A 17145-nucleotide genomic window follows, 5' to 3' on the forward strand; every position below is an offset into this window, starting at 1 on the left:
TTGGCAGCCCTACACCAAGGGGCTCATCGGTATCCTCCCATGTCCCACTTTGCAATACCTGCTTCTGGAAGCAACCAAGCACCTCACCTGGTGTCGTGACCCCACATACTGACCAGTTTTAATAGGAGCACTGTCCTGTCACAATTATCCTGAGTTGACATCCATTAGCCCTTCTCATAACTTTGGCCCCAATAAAATGCCATCCAAAACCAATAAAAAAAACTGCTATAATCTGACTCACGTACTTGTTTGTACCATGCCTGTGACTTCACCTTCCTTGAATTACCTGAGGTAATTTTTTCACACCAAGCGAAAGCTCATTCGTCATTCTTTAATGGTGCTATCTAAGAATAAAAGCCCTACCACTAGCAGGAGTTAGGGCAGTATTTTTAAATGGATACAGAATTAAGTACCATGTACTATGGCGCGTTCAGAGTCAACTCCCTCAGTGAGTGAATTTGTTCTTCTTGGCTACTGTACCAAACACTTCATGCCCTTGTTTAAAGAGGCATTATGAAACATTATATATGGAGGTACATTTTAGCAGAGCTTACATTTGCTACCCTGTGATTATTTTTAAGGAATGTCTATTTGAAATGGGTCTCACCATGACTGCCAGTTCATATTCACAGTCACTCTACATGATTCCAGAACACCTATATATAGCATTAACTGTTTATCCTTGAAGTAACCATGCCAATGTGGGTGTTTTTAAAAAACTACAATATGTAGTATTCTTGATTATTGCTCCCTTTTTTGTTAAGGCTATGGCAGTTTTCCCAAAGTTTGAAGTATTGGAACCCTGTCATTCATGTAATTACTAGTTCATTCATTCCTTTGTTCAACACGTATTATATTCACCGGCCGGATATATACAAGGGACGACACGGGTTCCTGTTAAACGCAAAGATGAAGGAGACTCAGCCCCTGCCCTCTAACTAGTGAAAGAGTTGTAGACTTTTTTTTCTCATATTCAGTGATTACTTAGAAATTTAGTCTCAAGCCCTTATATTCTGTAAAAGAAGGCTGGGGAATTTTAGGTGCGATGGATATTCACCAGTAGAAATAATTTATGATTAATATCAATGGAAGTAAAGAATTTCGAAATTTCGTCTGGCAAAAATATCCTTAGAACCATGGACGTGGTTAGAGCACACTCAGAGAGTGATGGAATTACACCCGGAATGTGACTAGGCATTTTCACAGAGTGATGGCGTTACACTCAGAAAGTGGTTGAGATGCCCTCACAGAATAATGGAGCTATACTCAGACCACACGGCGGCAGCCTCAGACACAATGGAGTTATACCGTCCCCCGTTGAGAAGCCTTTTTTCTGAATTTCCTCGTTTCAGTCAACTGAAGCACCATTTTCTCCTCTCCCTGAGGTATGAATCACTGGAATCATAGAAGTCTTTCATGTTAGAGAAAGAAGGCAACTCAGTCATTTTCAGAAGAAGGTACTAAAGTCCAGAAAGGGTTGATGATTGGCCTAAAGTCAGAGGTCTCATAATAAATTAGGAGAAGCACTCAAGCTAGACTCCAGTTCCCTGAGGATCTCCTCTTTGGGTTCCCTCCAATTGTCCATTCTAGAAACTCTTCCTTGCAAGGTTTGTCAGATTTTACCCTTCCTCTTCTCTGGTTCTTCTAAGCATCTTTTTCCTCCAAATTTCTCTACACATTCTTGCAAACTTAATATACTCTGAACACAGCTTTTTCAGCGTCACTCCCCAGTTTGAGATCTCTCACATCTTAAACACTTCCCAAAGGGTAACACAAAGGCCCCCTGCCTCCATGGAGCCCTCCCATGTTGTTCCAAAGTGTATTTAGCTTGCTTCGTTTGGAACTTAGTTGTTTTACTACCTAGCATGTGAGGACAGCCTGAGTATAGCATGATTGGCATTGTTGGACAGTGGTTTTACCAATATAAGTCTTTTCTCAATATTGTAGTCAAGGATCTTTGGTTGCCAAGAAGTTAAGCTCTTCCTGTACACAGATTGTCTGTCCTTACTCATGGGCCCCTGGCTGCCCCATGACTTTGACTTGCACTTGACTTTGGTTGGCCTTTGTGCCGAATCTACATGATCTTTTAGCTAATTCACTGCTGATACCTAATTAATTCTGTTCCTCGGACAATATATTACTCTTAATTACCGGGGAGTGTATAACTTTATGAGCTATGTGTCTCTCTGCCTAAAACTAAGTTCCAATCGGTGATTTCAGGTCTGAGCCAGGAGAAGGTTAAGATCAAGTTAGGGAAGGTATTTCATAACTAGAGGTGAGATGCGAATTATCTGTTCCTTGTGAATAATCTGTGCCCCTACTTCCCCCTCAACAATTAATGTAACAGTTTGGTTGTCATTGCCATGAGAATCAAGGCAAGGTGCCTCCCCCCCCTTCCCTGATTTGAGTCCCAAATGCCTTGCAAGAAAAATCTGACAGCCTGAATAGAAGAGAAGAGTGTTGTCGGGGGCGGGAGAAAGGCGAGAGAGGTAGGAAGTGTTTCTTTTCCATGACATTTGAGCTGTGAGTTGTCAGGAAAGGAGAGATCTGAGTGGGTTTTTATCAGTTACAGAGTGAAGCTCTGCTCAGAGCACTAAGCTTAGTTCTCAGAGCCCCCTTGGGGTTCTACAACTTTTAGGTGGTAGCTAAGTGGGGTGAAGAGGATTTGGGGGTCTAAGTACTGGGTTCAGTTCTTGACCCTGCATCTTAATACCCCGGTGAAATAATTTGGGAGGAAATTGTTTAAATGCTCACTGTCTCAATTTTCTTATCTGTCAAGTGGGGAATAATCATAGCCCTTCTTCTTTGCCATGCAGTTTAGATGAGATGATACAGACAAACGTGCTGTGTAAACTTTCACTCACCATCCAAAGGTCAAGCACATAGTATTAAAGACGCCTTAACCCAGTCCTTGCTAAAATGCCACTGGTGCAATGCAGATATGGGATTAACAGGCTAATTGCCTTTTTAAAATGTTAAGTAGTAAATCCTCTCCCTTCCCCCAACCCAAACCAAATTTTTTCGTGAAAAGAAAAAGGGGGGGGGGGGACAAAAAGAAAGACGAACATTTTATTTTCCCAAAGAAGATACATGTGGAATGCAACTTTAGGTTTTTCAGCAGTACCAACATGAAGGTCAGTTTAGCACAAGAAGCTATCAGGGCTGTGTGCTGAGTTTCCAGGGTTCCACTTCCACTCTATAGAGTTCAGTCTCAAAGTGTATCAGCGGCAGCAAATTAGTTACAAATTAACAGGCAGCAAACAGTGTTGGCCTTGATTAAGCTCTCAATGGATCATGCTAATTGCTCCATTTTTTTTTTTTGCTTCTATTATTCTATGGTGTAACGGTTTTAGATGCAATGATTATATATAAATGACCGCCTTTACACCTTACCTACCTCCTTGTTTTTGTTTCATGTTGAAGAAAAGAAATTAAAAATGCATGAGCTGATCCATTTATATTTAACTCCTCCACTCACTCATTCCCTCTTGATAATTCCACTACATTACTTTTTCTGTATTTGGGGTTTCATTTAACATCACCTTATGGAATCTGTTAATCATGTCTTACTTTAAATAGAGAGGAAACAGGGAATGAATTTGCAATCGGCCAGAGAAGAAAATAATCTAAAAAGTCCTAATTTAAAATCCTACAGATGTTTAAGGAAGTAAGGCTTTGATTATCTTGACTTTGATTTCATAAACAGTATTTTTCTGAAAATGTATCATTTCATTGTTGGTTTTCTTCTGATGGGATCACATACAGAGACAACTGCTTTCTTGACATGGATTAGAGGAAATCACAATCATCATCTTCAAAGTGTGTATTCCATTCCAATTTGCTACGGTGGGTGTTTTCAAAGGAGAAGTACTGGACCGTGTGTCTAGACCAACAGCAGTTCCCTCTCAGTCTCATATCAGCCCTAAGATGGGTCTTCCTTTGGAGCTGTCACAATTACTCTACTCTCAAGAAAGCATGTTGATGTTGCAAATAAATTCCGGGATGGTTTTCATATAATTTGTATGCAAATAATTTTCCAATATCCACATCTTAGAATTAGTAACACATTTCTTGAAACATTGACAAATACCTGGAGATTGCTTATCCTAACATAGAAATGAGCAGAAACCATCTAATGCCCTGTCCTGGGAGAGGTACCAAAAGATAGAGACATTGATGTTGTGTGGATATATCTTCTTAAAAAAGTAATTCGTGGAGGGGCGCCTGGGTGGCACAGCGGTTAAGCATCTGCCTTCGGCTCAGGGCGTGATCCCAGCGTTATGGGATCGAGCCCCACATCAGGCTCTTCCGCTATGAGCCTGCTTCTTCCTCTCCCACTCCCCCTGCTTGTGTTCCCTCTCTCGCTGGCTGTCTCTATCTCTGTCGAATAAACAAATAAAATCTTAAAAAAAAAAAAAAGTAATTCGTGGAATAACAGGCAACTAGTATCACAGGAAGCCTGATGAGTATTTGAACTCCCCTGGGAGAGGGAGGGATCAGGGGACGCTCAGAGCCCTTTCCCTTCTTCCCTAGCTCCCAGAGAGCTTTCTGCATCAGGGTAGGAAACCTTTCCCTTGTTCTCTTGTCTCGGGAAGCAGCTTTTTTTGTGGCATGAAGCTCGAAGCTGAGGCCTGAACCAGCCGGAGGACATAGGGGCATAGATTCCTGGGTGGAAAGAAACAGATGGCTTCGTCACTACCCTTTCCTCTCCCCTTCAAGATCTGGCCTCCGAAACAGAGCTTGGGGATTATTGTCTAAGGTTCTCCAAGCCACCAGGGGAAATGCCAGTTGTGTGGGCTGTGACTTTGGGATGAGACCACAGAGCCTGCAGAGTCAAGCTGAACCGTCAAGTGCCAGCCTCGCGAATTCAGCACACAGGCTGCTCCCGCAGAATGTTCGTGCAGACGGTCCCTGAACAGGCTCGCTCCCCAAACTGCAAATTCAGACTTCGCAAACAGATTCATCAAGTTGGAAATCTCTCTATACCCACCCTCACCCTCTGTAGGCAGAAGCAATTTCAGAGCTCTCTTCTCAGTGAATTGTTAACCAACTCGGAGCCTGGCAGTGCTCTGTGCCGGGAGTGGCAAGCTCTCGTTGGTTTGTTTTAGGACAGCCAGAAGGAGCTCAGAGGAACTGGTCCGGCGCCTCAGCAGTGCAGGTGTCACCTGGTGGGGAAGGAGGTGCAGCCAGGGAAAACACAGGGCAGGAGCCCGGCCAGACTCTGCTGTCCTTCTGGAATCTGGCTTCCTGCTTCCCTGCTCCGATCTCGGGACAGACCACGAAGCCTGGAAAATTGGATTCTCAAGAAGAAAAATGGTTAAAATTGCCAAAAGCCTGCATTGACTTTATTGAAGAAGAAACAGTATTTAATTATAGCTAGCTGATCACATTTCAACATGGCAGGCCATTAGATTCAATGTAGTTCGACCAATGGTTGTTGGTCCCTACTATGCGCTTGGGTTTGTGCTATAGGCCTGGGGTATAAGATGAAGGAACGGATAGACTATATCCCATGGGCTTTAGACTCTACTAAGCTAAAAATCTACTTTCCGTAAGAAATCTAAGGAATACCTATGAAAGACGCATATTTTTCCTAAGTAAAACTTAAGATATCATAAATTCAGAGAGAAAATTATTCAGTAATTAAATACTCTTTGAATGGCAGATTCCCACAATAATAACAAAAACAGTGATGATATGTATACTTAGTGCAGATTTATTTTTGCCTTTCATCTAATGATTTCAGAGTTTAGCAACGACTGCTGAGTTAATGCTTAGTACTAAACCTGACTCTTCCTTCTTCTTTTGGGGGAAAAAAAATTGGCACTAACACTTCAACATCCCACAGGGAAGAAGTTCTGGAAACAAAGTATGCTCACCCCCACAGAAGCATCAAGCAGCAAATTAGAGACAGTTTAATTTATTCAAAAAAATGAGTTGGGACTCACAAGAATCAAACCAGTGCCCCCCAAATCGAAGTCCCCGAATAAAGAAATGCACGTTTATTTCTTGCAGGTGGGCAGGAAAAACTCTCAAATGTACCTTCGGGTATTCTTGTTGGGTTTTCTCTCTCAGAGACCTAAGGGGCAGAGTACATTCTGGGAAGGCTTGCTTCATTTTCAGAGAGAATGGCTTTCTTCTGTTTGAAAAACAGAAAAGAAGATAAAGATTTCATATCTACCACATCATATATAAAGACAACCTGATTCAAACGATGATCTCCAAGCCCTTTGATGTGCCCCCTAAGAGCCATATTCAAATGAAGGGAAAGGTTATGAATGAAAGAATTCAGCTGTTTGCAAAAATAAAGTGAGGCTCTGCCAGAGATGGAGATGATCTGGAACAGACCTGATCCCTAATTACACGGAAATCTGATACTTAATACTCTTGCCTGGCCGTCTTCATCTTCAAAGGACCTTTCCTATATTAATGAATTCTTCGCCTCCTTTCCTCTCATCGGCTCCCAGAATGGCTACTCTTTAAAGAAAAGTTGGTCGGACTTTTTTGAAGACTTGACTCCCATTGTCATATCATTCTAGGACATAGCCACGAGTATCTCTTTCCTTTGAATGTCTTGTGATGTTTCCTCTGGCTTGTTTCGCATAGATACTGTATATTCCACAAGCTTCTTCCTGCAAAACTTCTTTGGGACATACGCACACATACAGGTACCTCACAGCCTCTCAGTGGCGATATTATTATAATAAAAGAATATAGAAGTCTTCGCATAGGACAAAGAGCAGGGATGGCTTCTTGAAAGCCTCTAAGACACGTGAGCTGGGTCCTACCAGATAAGCAGGAATGTGTCAAATGCATGAGCGGGAAAGGCATCTGAGGCAGAGGGGAGCTGCTCAGACAAAGGCCCGGGACATGAATGGTCACTGATGGTCCAGACATAAGACACAATGCAGTGACCTAGAGCCCAGGCCGGGGGTACAGGTCAAGTTCATCAGAAAGGGGCTGGAAAAGTGGCTGGCTCATGGTTGCACAGCCAGGAAGTGGCACAGCCATGATTTAAGGCAGGCTGTCTGGCTCTGAGCCCATGCTCAGTCTAACTTACCACCACTGCCCCTCCTTATACGAAGAGTAAGATGGATACAAGGACCTTGCTGACTAATGGATGATACAGGCAAGTAAACTTGCAGTTGTAACACAATCAACAGACATCTTCCACTGCGTACCTTCTATGTGCCAGTAACGATACTGGGCAAAGTGAATACAAATAATAGTAATAATAATAATAATAATAATAATCTCCTGTCTTTTAATGAAGCCCAAGGAGTCTGATTAAGGAGAGACCAACAATTATAATACATGCAACTGCTAAAACAGGGGTCTGCCCAGCATGGCAGGAAGCATAGGGAAGCCTGGCCAGAGCATCAGTTCTAGAAGGTGCCTCAGAGGACTTGAGTGGAGACGGAAAGGCTCACAATGCAGTGGTGGGTGCCATGCATATTGCACGGGATCATGATTACTGCTAGCATCTATTAAGCACTTACAGTGTGCCAGGCACTGTTCTAAACTTTTCCCCTATATTAACTCATTTAATCCTCACAACAGCCCCCCGTGCTATCAACAAAGACACAAGCATGAAGAGGTGAAGAATTTTGCCTAAAATTACACAACCCATAAGTGGCAGAACCATAATCTGAATCCAAATTTCCTGGCACTGGAGCCCAAGCACTTAACCACTACGATATACTCTCTCATTGTAGAGAAAGAGACCTGGGAGTCTGCTGAAGACGGGGAAGGCTTCCAAACGGAGGTAACATGTGGAATCATTCCAAAAAGTTCTCCGGGAGTTCAACCATTAAGGGAGGGGATGAAGAGAATGTCAGGCCGAGGGTGTATGAGCCAAGGTATGCAGGATGAGAGACAAGCGTTTTTAAGGAAGAGCAATTACTTTTGTTAGCTAGATGGTAAGGTGGGTGTTGGGGCTGGTGGGCGCCACTAAAGGAATTGGCAGGGAGCACGTTTTAGTCTGGGTTTCTTGGTTTCCAAGAAAGAGGAGCCTACACAAAATAGGCCAAGTTAAAGGATCCAAAGGCATCCTGTGGACATCCAAGGACAAGAAACTAATCACAGCCAGGACCCCTGAGGAGGCTGCTCCCTCGTCCTTGGGTGGCCCTGCCTCAGCCTAGGCTTCTCCTCTGTTCCCTGAGTCACAGAAGAGCAGAGGTGGCCTGGTTTAGGGTGATGCCATTGGGACTGGAGAGCACGAGCCGAAGGGGACAGATGTGACCTGAACCTGAGGGAAGGCACCGTCATGATGACTCCTGGGCTCCTAGGTTGAGTGCACTGCAGAGACTGGAAATAAGGAAGGAGGAGAGGGTTTGGAGGGAATTATGGACCGAACTATGTGCCCCCGAAATTCATACGTTGAAGCCTTCACTCCCAGGGTAGCTGTATTTGAAGATGGGGTCTTGAAGGAGGTAATTCAGTTAAATGAGCTCAAAAGGGTGGGGTCCTAATCCAATAGGACTGGTGTCCTTAGGAGAAGAGAGAGAGAGAGACCCCGGAGATGTGTATGTGTCTCTCTCCACACGTGCACAGAGAAGGAGCCAGGTGAGGACACAGAGAGAAGGCAGGTCTCCACAAGCCAGGAAGAGAGGTCTCACCAGGACCCTGACAGTACCATGGTCTTGGACTTCCAGCTTCCAGAACTGTGAGAAAACCCATTTCTGTTGTTTAATCCACCCAGTTGGTGGTATTTTGTTGTAGCCCCCCGAGATGACTGATACAGAGGGGAAGATAGTGAATCCATGTTTGGACGAAGACGATAGATGGATTTAAAGCAAATCGTGAGGGGTGCCTGGGTTGCTCAGTTGGTTAAGCGTCCAACATCCAACTCTTGATCTCAGCTCAGGTCTTGATCTCAGGGTCGTGAGTTCAAGCCCAGCGCTGGGCTCCACACTGGGCGTAGAACCTACTTATAAAAAAATAAACAAATAAACAGATAAATAAGTAAATAAAGCAAATCGTGAGAATTGGCAGGGCTCTGTTCTTCAGTAGAAATGGAGGGTGAGAGAGAGCATGACAGAGGAGGAAGAAGGGAAGTTGTCCAAGTTTCAATCTTGGATAGAGGGTGAATTGTGGTGACTTTCTCTAAGTCTGAGATGTGGGAGTTGGACCTGGGCTGACGGTGAAGGCATATTAGGATTTCCTGGTTATAAGCAAGGGGTGTTAAGTGTAGAGATAGAAGGGGACTAGAATGGAAGTGAAACTCACTGGAAACCAAGGTCAAGATTCTCGGAGGGTTGGGCCCCCTGGAGGCCAGACTGGATGAGTCTGGATACAGGGCAGCCCCCTGACACCCCCCCCCCGCCCCAGGCTCTCCACAGGAGCAAGTCCCCAGAGCAGGACTGGGCAGACTCAATGGTTCTGCTGCCTTTTCTTCTCACTCTTGTCATAATTCCCAGAGAGAGAGAGAGAGACTGTTTGGCTCAAGAATTTTAATCCAGGCTTCTAGTTAGCCTAGGGATGGGTTGTCCAAGGACCTATCCTTGGTCCAGTCAGTCAGGGCTAGTGGTCATATGATGGAATACTTGGCTTGGCACATCTGTCCCCTCATTAGTGGCGTGAGCAAGGCAGCATCCCTTAGAAGGGTCTGGGCTGTGCCAGGCTGTGTAACTGAAACATCTAGAAGGGAGGCTGGGGTGGTAGGAAGATCATTATTTAGGCTTGCTAGGCACATTTGTAAAATGTGCACATATGATTTTAGTTCCGTTTTTTTTAACAAATGAACTAATACTTTACATTTTTTGCCAAAAATCTACTGATTACAATATTTTGAATTACGTCGTTCTTTAACAGTAAACCAGTGATATTGAATTCACGGAAATATATTCAAGCAGAAAGAGTGCTCTTCTTCTGGGCCCTGGAAATAGAACTGAAGGGCCGGGTGTGGTGGATTGTTAAAGAACGTGTAGGTGCTCCAGAGTGACCCTCATTACCTATGTGATGTTGGGCAAGTTATTTAAGTCCTCATCTGGAAAATAGGAACAATCTTCACGTAGATTCATGAGAACAACTCGAGAGTGTGAACACAAAAAACCAGACCCGCAGCAAGCATTCACCAAATGTTAAGAAAGAAATATGGCGCATATATATTTTTCCGGAGTTCTGTACTTTCTGAATCTTCTCCAATGAAGACTTATTGCCTTTATAATCTGAAAAGAATGACAGACCACAGCTTTGCCTTTTTTTTTTTTTTAAGCGAATGAGCCATAAATAGAGAAAGACAGTAAAACAGATGCAATCGTGGACAGAGGAGTCTGCTTTTATTTGGAATAATGATGACATGTGGCCCTTGGGGTATCCTAATCAAAGGACAGAGTGTAGGAAGAGTAAACATGAAGAATTATGAGTTCTATACTGGTATCAGCCTGTGCCCTGGCTCTGCAAACTTAGATCCCAAAATAGAGCGGTCACCAGGTTTCCTGCTTTTCCACCCCTCTCCAAGGCTGTTCTCTTCCATCAGGTGCAAAGCCTGGATCTCCAGCATCAAATTAAAGAAATAGAACAAGCCCCCATCCCAGGGCCTCTTTAAATATTCAGATAAACCCATGTGCCCCTATCACTTAAATTAAGCTTTCCTAAGAAAAAGTAAGTCAATTAGTTCAAAATGTGGGTTAGTGCTTCTGGGTATTTAAAAGGGGATTTTTTTTTTTCTTTTTTAGTTCATTTAGAAACATAGCCACGGGGCAGGTATATACCCACTCCTCCACACGTCCTGTGAATTGCCACGATATATCTAGATACTAATTTCTGATATCTAGAGCTTCGAAATCCAGTCCTTAAACTTTCTCAAAGTTGTGAACTTGAGAAAGTTTGAAATGTGAGCTTTAGGTTTTGTTTTGCTTTGCCCTTGTATATCCTTTACCTTCGCCGTCATTATCCATATTCATCCAAGGGTGCTTGACATTGCTATATAACATTGAGAAGACACGATTTTACTCTAATTGAACTTTTTCTTCATTCAACAAATAATTACTCTCTAAACTTTGTAAACAAAAGCAGTCTCCAAGACATTATGAAATGCTGTTCTAGAGCAAACTTTGTGACAGGTACTGCAAAACGCATTTGTCCAAGTGGTCCAGGTGCAATAAACCAAACTTTACCAAAATACAAAGAAAATTAGGTATTTCTGAAGAAGATAATTTCCAGAAGCAATTTCTGGGTCATAGCACATGACCACATTTTTTGTGGCTTTTGAGAACTTGCCTCGTTGCTTTCTTAGAAGGCTATCTTACTTGATATTGACAATTTAAAAATATGAGAATAACATTTTCATACCAAGATTTTGGTAGAAAGTGGGTCTTTACATTTTTGTTGTTTGTTTTGCTTTGCGTTTACTGAATAGGCTACTTTTTTGAATTGTAGCAAGTAGTTTCAGGACTATTTTATGGTCCAAGATATGTATTTGTGACATGACATTAAAACATATCTTTATGTCTTTTTCCACCTTAATTAGTATTGCAATGGCATAAAAATACATTTTATTAATAAGAGGACTAACATCCGCTTCAATCCCACATATGCGACTAGAGATGTGACTAGAAGAGAAAGAAACAAGTATCACTGATTTTGTGTTTAACTTTGACAACCTTTACATTTGAGTTTTTTTATTAACCAAGTGGTTTCATTCCCAGATTATTACAACAGAGAGCACACTTTGAAGCTCCACAAAAAACTAGAATTTACTTACGGAAAACTACATTCCCCTCATACATTGCTTGTTTTAAAAACAGCCCAGGGACCAGTAGGTGATTATTAGGTAGAAAGATCAGGAATTATAGTTACCAGGTGGCAATTAGAAACTAAAAATTCTACTCCTGTCAATCACTGTGTTAGGTTCACTCTGACCTGTTTTTTGACAAAGCACCAAAGATAAAAATAGGTAGTACCCTCCTTGTCCCCAGGAGATTTCTGCAGAACAGCCCAGGATTTCAATAGAAAACACCTCATTCTAGTCTGGTTGGGTTTGTGGGCATTCCTTTGGCCTCTAACATTCTTGACTGTCATTTCTGCTAAGACACAGATGGGTCCCTACTTCAAATAGCCTGGGAAGATAGTACTAGTGTTTTAGGTACTAAGTGACAAAGATGACAGTTTCCTAGGGCATCTCTGCCCTGCTGACAGTCCAAGCTTAGGACTCAGCTTAGTGCTATGTTGGCTTTGCAAAATTTGATTCCCAAATCAAAGGACACACAGAAGTAGTTTAATGGTAGGTAATTGCCTTGAAGACTTTTTTCTTTCATTCTTTGATTCCCAGAAAGCTGTATGTGGTCAAGTGGCTAAGGTGTGGGCTATGAAGCCAAACTTTCCTGCCCTACCACGGTCTGGGAGACCTTGGGCCAGTGGTTTGATCATTGTGAACCCTTCTGGCCTTGCTTTTCTTTTTTATAATCAAGCCTGGAAAATAGAGGAGCCTTAATAAATAAAGAGCTAACAGCTGGATGTTTACTAATGTTCCAGACACTGTATTATGTGCTTTACTCAGATTAACTCCATTTAATTCTTGAAATAATCCTATGAGGTAGGGGCTATTAACTATTTTCCAGATAATAAAATAATGAGAGAAACAACACATTAAAAAAAGGCAGCTAGATGGGGTACCTGGATAACACAGTGGGTAGAGCATGTGACTCTTGGTCTCAGGGTTGTAAGTCCGAGCCCCGTGTTACATGTAGAGATAACGTCAACAGATAAGATCTTTAAATAACTAAAAAACTAAAAAGGCAACTGGTAAGGCCAAACTAGGATTCAAACCCACGCAGTCCTGTTTCAAAGATGCAGTTTTAACCAGTCTGCTACACATCCTTTTGTGGAGGTTAGCTCTCTCCCCACACACAAATATTTGTGTGTTTACTGAATGTCTACTACGTGCCAACCACTCTGCTAAGATATGCTAAGGAATTGTGTTGAAAATGAACCAGAGATGCAGTATGAAATAAGACAGGTTCTGCTCTTCTGGAGTTATTTTTCTTTTCTTTATAGAGTTAGAGTACATGGGTTCTGTTTTTCATCTGAGTTCCAAATATATTGCTCAAGATGGTCTTCAAATGAATTCAACAGAATTTAACAGTGAAACTTTGAGACAAAGATATATCAGAATAGCTTGAAATCTGAATTACGATTTAACCTCCATTGTCCTTGACGAATCTTTTAGTAATCAAATCAAGCATGACTTGAATGTGATGAACTGAGTGCTTTTTCTGCTCTCTGCCCCCCAGAGCCCGCAAAATTTCTTGAATTTATCAATTTAAATCCTCCCCAAACCACCTCTTTGAATACACTGATACCTCCATTCCTCCGTCCTTCCATCTACTTCTGCCATAACTTCCTAGAGTCTGTTCTACCAGAGAGGCGATTATGGTACGGAAATAGTAAACCAAAGCAGTCTCTACCTTTATTTTACGTTGCAAACAATAATGTTGCCTTGCGGTTGCTTTTCGTCCTGATTTTTTTAATGTAGAAATTCAGATCCATGATATTTTAAGATTTTTTTTTTTTACCAAGAAGTTTCTTGCTAAATATAGACCTAACTAAACACACGTCTGTTCATTCGTTCATTTAATGTAAATGACTGGCGTGCTCACCATGACCCGGGCTCCAGCCTATAGTACAAAGGTGTATCGGTGTAGCAGAGGAAACAAGCAGCTAAAAAGCAGTGACATCAGTGATCTAACAGATGATACTCAGTAGCTTGGAAGCAAAGAGGAGAACGAGCTGAATATGTGTCTATACGGTATAACCTCTCATAATGTGTGAACACGGAATGGGAATAAGTGGGTTGTAAAGTGAGGGGGAAACATTTGGAGGTTTTCCTTCCAAAATAACCATGTCACTACTTTCAAGTAATCTAAGAAATGGAGCAGCACAAATACGTAGATGACACTTTTTAATGATTATGAAAGAGCTAAAAAAATGTGGAGCTTCTTGTTGGAGATATAAACATCTCAGCACAGCTTTTATAGTAATGAGTTGTGACAGGTCAATAATTGTAATAAATGTTTCATACAGGACTGGAATCAGTTTGTGTAAAGACGCTATGCGTTCTGCACAAGAAATAAAGAAATCATCCTTAGGAAGGAGCCGTAGGTTGTAAGTGGTGGGGGAGTTCAGAGGACTTCATGATAGGGCAGAGTCCAAGTGGAGGAATGTCAGCGGGGCTGACAGAAGACAACCACTACTGCCTCCTCCTTTTGGAAAGAAGAAGAAAGCCTTTGGATGCTCTCAATTTGGTATTGATGGTACCACAGGATGTTTTTAAGGAATCATTTACTAAAACTAGAACTGAACTCCTTTATGAACTCAACTGTAATTTTGTGTCACCGGCTTTTAAAAATTAAGCAGCTTATTTATTTATCTTTGGTGGTGGCAGGAAGGGTTTTTCTGGGTGTTCTTCCTGGAAAAAACTTTAGGTTCTAACCTGAAGAGGTCCTTTCCAGTATTTGATGAAGACTCATTAATGGGCAAAGAATTTTGGTAGCTTTTCAGGAGCTGGTGCCATGAAACAGATTCATAGTTGCCAGAAAATCAGGCCAAGGCATACTTTCCAAGGTGCGTTTTTCCTATCTAACGTCTGCGAAGGTCCTGCCCGTTGTTTGCAAACTGTCCAGGCAGCATCCGAAGCTTTTGTTTGGCTACATCCGTTAAAAATTTATTTGCACTTTGGGTTTTTTGGTTCTGCTATTGACCATCACCCCCCCCCCCCCTTTGGCTTTTGCCGGTAGAGACCTGCCCTGGGGGGTATTTTGTCCTGGGAGCACAAAACTATTTTCTTTTCTGGAAATAAGTTGACGTCAACTGGGAGCTGTTTTTGGTTGCTTTGTTTCCCGGAGCGTCCAACCCAGCACACCGCCTCCGGCAAATTGCAAGCAATTCAAAGCAGCTCGCCCAGCAGGGAAGGGAGCTGGGGGGGCGGAGAGGGGGGCTCGCCTGCATAAGTGGGGAGAACTGGGGAGCCGCTCCCCTCCGGGGCTGGAGCGTGGGTCGGTGTCCCCAGGCTGCTCCGGGAGCACAGCCCCTCGGTGCACTGCGCTGGCGGTGAGGGCCGCCGGAGAGCAGCCCCTGGTAGGTAACTTCCTGGGCGCCCACCTGAGTGTTCAACATTGCTGCAATTCTCTTCCCGAATGTTAGGGCGCCCGGAAAACCTGGGAGCATCCCGGGACAAAGGGCCAGCCCTCCGGAAGTAGCCCTGTGCGACTGGTGTGTGCGCGGGGTCGCGTGTGCAACTAACTTAGCTGCCTATTGCCCTGAGCTCGGGGAAACAAACAAACGCCTTCCTACATATTTCCGGGGGCACAGTGCATTTTGGAAAAAGCCGGCAGCACCTCGGGGATGTTTCCGGAGGAGTGCAACCACCGAATCCCTCACCTCCCGGGACGGTTCTCTGCGGAGAGCAGAGCGGACGAGAACGTGTGCCGTGTGTGTGTGTGTGTGTGTGTGTGTGTGTGTGTGTGTGTGTGTGTGTACGCGCGTGCGCCCGAGGAGCGGGAGGGGTCCCGGGAGGCACCGACTTGCTCCAACTTGTTCACACCTGGCGCAGTTTCCCCAACGCTCTGCCGCGTCCAGGGCCGAGGAAAGATGCGTACCGAGCGCTGATTGCTGAAGACACCGTCAACTCCCACTTAGAAGCCTACACGGCCCTGAGACCTAGTCTACTCCCCTTACTTTTTATTTTTTCAGATTACAAATTGACGGATGGGTTTCTATTGATGCGTAAAGTTATAAACTGTCCTGAAAGCAAGACCGGGGATACGGGAGGGAGGGGGGACGGGCAATTGACAAGACTTCCACAGCCGAAGTGCCTAGAATTAGGACTCGGGGGCAAATCCGAGGACGCCCTGGAGGAGCTGGCGAGGCGGTTTCACTGCAGGGTCGGCACGCCCCGGGGTCGCAATGCTGGGACTTGGCTCCGTTTGTTCCCCTAGCCCCTGGGATTCGGAGCTGGCGGGAGTGCCAGGGGACACTCGGGCTGCCCGAGGAGGAGAAAATTAGGATGCAGTGCGAGCTCCGGAGGTGGCCAGGGCTGTGCCGCCAAAGAAAACAGCTGAGGTCTCCGGTGGCTCTGGGGGCGCTGCCCCCGGGTCGGGAGAGCGCGGGATGCGGCGACGCGAGGACGCGCCCAGAGTCTGGGCGCGCCGGGGGCGGGCGTTGGGCTGGAAGTGGGACAGTGTCTCCTATGGGAAAGCGGGACCCGGCGAGCTCTTTGGCCGCCTTTCCAGTTTCGGAGGTATCCGCCCCCGTGCGCCGGAGGCTTCGCAGCCCCGAGGGCGAAAGAATGGCGGTTGGCAAACTTGGAACAAGAGCGCGCCCGGGATCCGAATTGCCGGAATTGTGGCGGGGGCGGCCGAGAACCAAGTTCACTCTTTCCGCCCGCCGACGGGCCTTAGGGACGGGCATTGCTCTAGCTCCAACCAGGTGGAGCGCCTCGCCAGAGGGAGTTGTGTCAGTGTGCTCGGAGGCAGGGAGGGCGGCGGCCAGCGCGGGTGGGGAGGGGTCCCTCGGGTCCAGAGCGCCTCTCCCCGTGTCTCCCCTCCCACCCGCCCCTCCCAGTCTTTCTTTCTCGCTCCTTCCCCAGGCTGGCGGGACCGGCGCGGACTTGCCCTAGACCTACGGGGAGCGCCCCAGGTCTTTAATGACAGCTTAAAAGAGGCTGTTGGAAAAGTCGAAAGGGATGAGGCTGACGTGGGGCGTGTTTCGCTCCTTTGCAAGAGTCGGAAAGGGAGCTGGGAGCCGTGCGGCTGGCCCCAGGCCCCCGCGCCTCGCCGCCAGCAAGTAGGTGGGGGAGCCGCCGCCGCCAGCCCCATCCCGCTCCCAAGCCTCGCCCGCTGCGCCCTGGCCGCGGGCGCAGAGAGGGTGCGGGGCCTCGCCGTGCCTCCTCCACCCTGCTCATTAACCTGCCTGCTCCGCTCCGCTCCGGGCGGCCCCAGACACGGGCTTCTCCGAGCAGCACCCGCGGCCCGCCCGGCGCTGCTGCCTCCCCGAACCCCCGGCTCCGGGGGGCAATGAGGGGGCGGTGGAAGGGGCACTGCTCCTCCGGCATTACTTAGAGAAGCGAGACCGCCCCGCCCTCCCGCCGGCCCTCCCTCTCTCCCGCCCGGGCCCGCGCGCCACTCCGCCAGAGGGTAAGTTGGG

At 45.4% G+C, this 17145-nt stretch overlaps 1 protein-coding gene across 2 annotated transcripts in view; it reads left to right on the forward strand.

Annotated features, from left to right (window-relative positions):
- KCTD1 (potassium channel tetramerization domain containing 1) overlaps window positions 1-17145 on the forward strand; it is a 171946-nt gene that overhangs the window by 66102 nt on the left and 88699 nt on the right. The window contains exon 1 of one of the 2 annotated variants that reach the window (XM_045781937.2): window positions 16986-17135. The exons of the other annotated variant lie outside the window; for it this stretch is intronic. The gene's annotated coding sequence lies outside the window, so the exon portion shown is untranslated. Of the gene's footprint in view, window positions 1-16985; window positions 17136-17145 lie in introns of those variants that run through there. 2 annotated transcript variants of the gene reach the window in all.

Source organism: Ursus americanus, chromosome 19, assembly GCF_024610735.1.
Source record: "Ursus americanus isolate L20-20 chromosome 19, mUrsAme1.1.p, whole genome shotgun sequence".
NCBI classification, from domain to species: domain Eukaryota; kingdom Metazoa; phylum Chordata; class Mammalia; order Carnivora; family Ursidae; genus Ursus; species Ursus americanus.